The sequence below is a fragment of the Apodemus sylvaticus genome, chromosome 17 (genome assembly GCF_947179515.1).
Source record: "Apodemus sylvaticus chromosome 17, mApoSyl1.1, whole genome shotgun sequence".
Classification (NCBI taxonomy): Eukaryota; Metazoa; Chordata; class Mammalia; order Rodentia; family Muridae; genus Apodemus; species Apodemus sylvaticus.
This window is the reverse complement of record NC_067488.1, coordinates 66,129,167-66,136,185: the sequence shown is the minus strand read 5'-3', so window position 1 is coordinate 66,136,185 and position 7,019 is coordinate 66,129,167. Positions and strand designations below refer to the sequence as shown.

General features: G+C 49.7%; 1 long non-coding RNA gene across 3 annotated transcripts; it reads right to left on the bottom strand.

Moving 5' to 3' along the window:
- Positions 1 to 1,160: 1,160 nt before the first annotated feature.
- On the bottom strand, positions 1,161 to 6,739 carry LOC127667974 (uncharacterized). Of its 3 annotated transcripts, XR_007973967.1 has the most exons (7): positions 6,428 to 6,739; positions 5,956 to 6,066; positions 4,695 to 4,961; positions 4,174 to 4,262; positions 3,561 to 3,694; positions 2,642 to 2,794; positions 1,161 to 1,710 (listed from the first exon to the last, which is right to left on the bottom strand). It is a non-coding gene; the product is annotated as an uncharacterized LOC127667974 (long non-coding RNA). The 3 variants fall into 3 exon arrangements; XR_007973965.1 differs by having other exon boundaries at positions 1,162 to 1,710; positions 5,956 to 6,739; XR_007973966.1 differs by lacking the exon at positions 3,561 to 3,694 and having other exon boundaries at positions 1,162 to 1,710; positions 5,956 to 6,739.
- Between the last annotated feature and the right edge of the window lie 280 nt (positions 6,740 to 7,019).

The window sequence follows — 7,019 nt, the reverse complement described above, 5'->3', positions numbered from 1 at the left end:
AGCAGGAGCTCAAACAGGGACAGAACATGGAGGAAGGGGGAGGGGGACGGGGAGGGGGGACTGCTGCTTATTGGCTTACTCCTGGCTTGCTCAGCCTGATTTTTTTTTCTTTTTCTTTTTTCTTTTTTCTAGAACCTAGAACCACCTGCCCAGGGATAGCATCACCCACAATGGGCTGGGCCCTCTCCAGCCATCAACTGCTAATTAAGAAAATACCTTAGGAGAACTGGATTCTGATGATGCCAAGTAGCCTTGCTTTCTGTAGCTTTTGTTGTTGCACTTGCCTCTCACCATCTTGTTATCTGTGGTGTTAGCTGGTCTTGCTGTCTCTGACTATGGCTTGTGCTTCCTGCAAGCCTGTGTGTCAGTGCTCCTGGGAGACCAGCTTTCTCCCAGCAGAATTTGGTTATGGAGAGCTGTGGCACAGGGCCAGCTCCAGGAGCCCATGGAAACAGCTCCTTCATGCATTTTAAAGGCAATAAATAATTGAAAAAGAAAATACCTTACAGCTGGAACTTACAGAGACATCTGCTCAAGTTTCCTACTCTTAGATAATTCTAGCTTGTGCCAAGTTCACATAAAACCAGACCTCCCCCCACACACACATACACACATGCACACACACACAGGCACACACACTTTACTGTGCTAGTCTAAAAGTTCTGGGAGAGGGAGGTAAGAATATGTTCGGTTGAGATGTAGACTTTGATAAACTCTCTGACGGGCGGGGATGCTCTGCCACTAGTTTGCACGGGAGTCATTAGTTGTAATGACTGGAGCAAAGAGCAGCAGGCATCTCCGTGATGTCTCTAAGCTTTTTCACACTCTTCAGTTCCAAAGGGATTCAAAAGGTCACCTCGGCACAGCTCCCGTAATTACATTTTCCTCGCAGCAGGAACCCGTCTTAATAGCGAGGCTGAAAGCCCAGTGATGAGTTTCTTCCTCCGGGTGGACGCATCATCTTAGAGAAATGAGTTCTGGTGTGCTAACAGTTTAAACATATTTCCTAATTTAAACTCTTCGAGAGAGCATTTAAGGTAGGGCCACTTGCTAATTTCATTCTCTTCGAGATCTGCATGGTAGCACCAGTGCACAATCAGCTTTGCAATACTGGCTTTCCTTTTTTTTTCTCCTGCTTTCTCCCCCTTCACATGAACATAAGCTCATGCAAGTAGTTTCTTTTTTTATTATTTTATTTATTTTAGATTTATTTACTTTTTATATGCAAGTACACTGTAGCTGTTTTCAGACACACCAGAAAAAGGCATCCAATCTCATTACAGATGGTTGTGAGCCACCATGTGGTTGCTTGGATTTGAACTCGGGACCTTCAGAAGAGCAGTCAGTGCTCTTAACCGCCGAGCCATCTCTCCAGCCTTTATTTTTACTTTTTAAAGATTTATTTAATGTATATGAGTACACTGTCACTCCCTTCAAGCCCACAAGAAGAAGAGAGCATTGCATACCATGACAGATGGTTGTGAGCCACCATGTAGGTCACTGGGAATTGAACTCAGGACCTCTGGAAAAGCAGTTGGTACTCTTGCCCACTGAGCCATCTCTCAAGCCTGCCAAGTTTCTTCATGTCTTTGTGTTGTGGAAAGTTAGAAACAGAAGTTGTTAGAAAGACTGATCCATTCCTTCCGTTCTGTCTCCTCGAAGTGAGAGTATGCCGAGGCTGTGACTTTGGCATCCCTCTAGGTGGCTGTCCTACAAGGTGTGATGGAAGGGTCAGAACATCAGAAGGCTGTGAATCCCCTCTGGCCTGACTCTTCAGTGTGCTGGCTGCACACTTAGCACCTACTTGCACATCCCAGAGGCAGATGCACTGCCCCTGCCTCTGCCCCTCACAGGGCAGGGAGAACACACAGGAGAGGGATTTGTGAACCCAGCCTGCTTCAATAAGGGATGCGGTTGTAGTTACATAGGATCATGGGGTGGGGGGCAATGTGCATGTTGGTAATTCCTGCACATGAGAGGCAGAAATATACAGAGTTCAAGGCAATCCGACCCAATCTATCCTCAGGCAAGCTTGGACCATGCGAGACTTCATCTTAAAACAAACAAGGAAATGGCCGAAGAAAACCTGTGACTGTTTAGAGCTGGGAAAATCACTAACCTCGGGCTTCTAAGAGCAAGCTGAGCTCTGGCCTCTTCTCCGGGTCAAAAGGATTGGATTTCCATTCCCCAGGGTGGATTTATGGCCCCATGTTGGAGAACCCTGCTATTAAGGTAGCAGTCCTCTCATCTGGAGGGCCTTTCTCAGCAGGGCTTCCCTTTCTCTGCCTAACCTTAATTGTGAGTGGCCCTGGGCACACATGCCTGACCTTATCTAAAGATATGCAGGACTCAGCATACAAGGCCCGCTAGCTCTGGCTTTCCACTGGAGGTGCTGTGTTACGACCAATCAGATCCTCTCCACCCATATCCCTAGGAGCCCCTTATATACTATGGAGGTCTGGCCTTGTTGGAGGAACCCTGCTCCTGCTTCTATTCGCTCTGCCTTCACGGGCTGGTAGCCAGTGACCATCATCCTCCAGCTCTCCCTGAGCACTCCCCGCCCCACCCCTCCACCCAGGAGACCGGTAGGCACAAAGCTCTTTAGTTCTAAGAGATTTTCCCCCCTAAGCTTATGACTCACAGTGAAGGACTTGCCAAACGCAAGACCTGATTCGGTATTTTTCCCCGACAAGAATTACATCATATGTGACACATAATCCTGGTGGACTTTCAGATAGGTGCCTCAGAGCCAGACTGGTACTTCAAGAGGTCCTGGATGGTTTCCTGCATTTTTCTGGGCAGAGGAAGAGGAGAGGTGGCTTACGGGGAACACAGACACCAGTTTTGCAAAATAAAATAGCTCAGGACAACGGCCGTGTGACAGTGCGAACGTGCCACTGAAACACTATTGAGCTGCAAGCTTCCGGGATCAGAATTAAAGATTTAAGACCAAAAGTAGTTAAACTACAAATGCCAAGGGTAAGCGCCATGGTGAAAAGTATGAGCGCCCCCAGCAACTGAAGACAATAAGGTTGTACTGCTCCTTAGGGAGGAAGAGGAAATGATGTCACAAGAGGAAGTGACTTCATCTGAGCCACTTTTCTCTTTTTTTTTTGAGACAGGGTTTCTCTGTGTAGCCCTGGCTGTCCTGGGACTCACTCTGTAGACCAGGCTGGCCTTGAACTCAAATCTGCTTGCCTCTACCTCCCAAGTGCGCACACCTTTAATCCCAGCACTTGGGAGGCAGAGGCAGGCATTTCTGAGTTCGAGGCTAGCCTGGTCTACAGAGTGAGTTCCAGGACAGCCAGGGCTACACAGAGAAACCCTGTCTCGAAAAAAAACGGAAAAAAAAAAAAGACATCTGCGTATACTGAAAGGTCTTATTGTGTCCCATACAGTTACTCTGTGACAACTATCTTAAAAATCCTGGGCCTAGTGTCTGGATGCCCATAGAACACAGTGCCTTCTTTTTCTTCCTGCCCTTTGTGTAAACCCACCTTTTCTCGGGGTAATGGTTATGGACTTTCTTTGTAATTGGAGGAGAAAGCTCAGAAACTCACCTAAAATAAGCCACCGTGCAGAAACAGGCCTGCTTGACATTCTAGACAACGGTCCGCTGAGTGGGACAGGCCTGTTGATCCTTGTGGACCACTGGCTCACCATAGTGGGAATCCGGTCCCATCAAATGGCTGTCCTAGTCACAGCAAGACAGGGAGCAGGGCTGGAGAGACGGCTCAGCGGTTAAGAGCACTGGCTGCTCTTCCAGAGGTCCTGAGTTCAATCCCCAGCAACCACATCTCTCCTGCCTCCTAGGCCTGACATTGTTAAGGCAAAAACGGAGAGCCACGACTGATAAAACAGGCCTGTGGGCAAACATGCCTGTGGCAGTGGATCTCCAGAAGGCAAACACAGCAGCTTTAGTGTAAGAGGGACTCTGTTGGGTCTCAGCCCAGGACAAACAGCTGGCATGCCTAGTGCCTGTTTAGCATAGGAGAGTGGACCAGCTGGCTGCCAGATTCTCCCAGCATCCTTCAGTCTCTACCAGTTATGAGTCTTCCTGGATGGTGTAACCCCACCCCCTACCCTAAACTTCTCCAGCTCAGGGGGCTGGGCTGGGCTGGGCTTGCCCCCTCCTAGTGTTCCTTTCCTATATAGTTCAGCCAGTTTGGTTACCTGGCCTTTTTGTCTCTGGTTTCCTCTCCTGGCGCTCCCATCTCCTCACACGGTCCAGCTCAAGGTCCTTGTGTTCACTCTGATTATACCTGTTGTGTTTTATAAAGAGAAAGAAAAGGAATATGTTTGGTGGAGGTGTAGTCAGGTATGGGGGAGGGGTGCCTCCGAGGGCCCATGAGGTATCCCTTTCCCCAGAGGGACCAGCCACAAGACAGTATAATATAGAAGAATTTATTCAGGGCACAGGGAGGGGAGTTGAGAGGGTAGTAGAGACAGAAGGGCAGAGAAAGTGGGGGGGGGGGGATGGGGAGAGAGGAGAAGCAAGACAAGAGGACAGAGAGAGAGCAGGAAGGCAAGAGAGAGCTGAGGGGCCAAGCATCCCCTTTTATAGTGAGTCAGGCACAGCTGGCTGTTGCCAGGTAACCATGGGCGGAGCCTAGACGTAATGCCAACTCTACCAGAGGATCCTGCCTCTGCTGCGCTCTCTCCTTTTCATCTACAATAATCCTCCTCCACTATACCTAGAAGCACAGGCGCCCTTCCATTTGTTCCCATTTCCCATTCTGTCTTCGAGGATGGTGGAACTGGGGTTTGCAGCATTTCTGAGTCTCTTCTGCTTTTCATCTCACAACTCTTTCCTTGGCATCTGCTTCATCTTGTGGTAAGAGCTTCAAGGGCTGGCCGACACCCCTCCTTTCCCTCACCTCGTTGAAGAGAGAGACAGTAGGTGCTACCAGAGAGGCCATCCTTCCTTTCTGTCCAGCGGGTCCCTGTTAGCCCTGTGTGCACTGTGGAGCGAGACATTCGCAGTTACCATGAAAAGAAACGCAAGAATGGGTTGGTTCTGCCGGTTGGCGTCCTTTCCTGGACTTGGAGATGAATTCAGTTTCCATTGCACGTTGCTCATGGGCCGCAGGAACAGCGGGGAGAAGGGGAAGGAAAGATGCTGTGGGAGAGTTAACGGCGCCAGCAAAACCCTTTCCCTTATTTGGCACCTTTGCTGCAGGCCGGCTCGGCTCAGGTCCGGAAAGGACATGATGGGACAATATTTCATGATAATCATCATGGTACCCACCCTCCCTACTCAGCAAAAGGTGACAAAATAAGAACGTAGAAATTAGTGTCACTTTAATGCACTGCGGCAAACCCAGTGGCTCTCTTGGGTGTCTGGAGACCTGCCTCCTCCTCCTCCTCCTCCTCCTCCTCCTCCTCCTCCTCCTCCTCCTCCTCCTCCTCTCACTGTTCCCTTGAAATCCACAAAGCACCAACACTTGCTTCCCTGCATGCCCTTAATATCCTTCTCTTAAAGTTCCCCGTGGAAATAGACACCACGGGACTCAATATTTCCCCAGCATCTCCTCTGTGCACACACACTGCCTTCATCTGACCACAGCCAAGGCCCCAGCACCACTCTCAGCCCAGGGCATTAGCCAGCTCTGTCTCCAATTCTACCAGAGAGAGGGGCTTCCCAGAACCCTGAAGAAAACCATCTCCTGTCCTTCTTCCAAATGTTAATCCCCCTGGGAGAGAATGAGAGCATTACCACAATGTCTGAGCTAAATATGAAATAAGTTTTATTAAATACTAGCCGGGATGATGGACACTAACCAGGTCCAAGATTCCCAGAGAAAGGCCGTGGTTGCAACTTACATTATTCTAAGGATTACATGAGTCCAGTGCTTATAAAGGCAAAACCCCTAAGGCTCTATACTTCATGCCTTCTTGCAACTGGAATCAAGCATACGGCCTACCGTACTCCCTGCCCATGCACCCCCTGCCTACCTGGGATCCAGCCCTTCAAGCCGGTGGGGCATCCAGCCTTCTTTACAGGAGTGGGAGCTGGTGGCTGGTTATCTAACGTGAACAACAGCCTCCAGCATTACATGAGGTTATCTGTTTGGGGCAAGTGGGGCTTTCAGGTTAGAGGCATTTTTTGTTCTACCGCTTTCATAGGGACAATAATCGTTAATTTAAAACCTAACTTTGGCCTTCACGTTAACTCACTGTGTTTAAACTTTTCCCCACTGAGCTCCTGAGACCTCCGCCTGCGCTTGACCTCCCCCTCAGCCCTTCCTTCCGGTCTTACTTTCTTCCCTCAGCTTCTGCAGCACGCCCTTTCCTAGGTGGATTTCCTTTCGAGTCACTTCCTATCTTGTGGTGTCCCTTTGAGGCCGGGTCTCATTATGTAGCTTAAGGTGACCCGTCTGATCCCCTGTCTCCTACATGCTAAGCTTAAAGGCTGACCCTGCCATACCTTGTTTACACAGTGCTGGGATCCAGCCCGGAGTTTTGAGGATACTCAGCAAACCTCTCCCAACCGAGCTACATCTCCCCTCCTATTTTTGGTTTTCACTACATACGTAGCTCAGGCTGGCCTCAGCTTCCTTGGCACTGAGGTTATAAGTGTGCACCAGCACGCGGAGCTCAACGCTTGCAGTCCCTCCACCTTCGGTGCAGCCACACCTGAGCGGAGAGCTTTTCTCACGGTCTGCCTCTTCGCCTTCCCCACGCACTTCCCCTTCCTTCCTGTCTTCTCTCAGCCCACGCTTGCCGCGCCCTCCCCCCCCCCCCCATCTTCAGCAGGTGGCTGGCAGATCTGGGTCCACAAGCCCCAGGATGCAGGTGACACGGTAGCCTTTACTTCCTTCTTAAAAATCCAGAAGCGCCAGGTGGTGGAGGCGCATGCCTGGAATCCCAGCACTCTGGGAGGCAGAGGAAGGCAGATTTCTGAGTTCGAGGCCAGCCTAGTCTACAGAGTGAGTTCCAGGACAGCCAGGGCTATACAGAGAAACCTGTCTCAAAAAAAAAAAAAAAAAAAAAAAAAAAAACCAAATCCAAAAAAATAA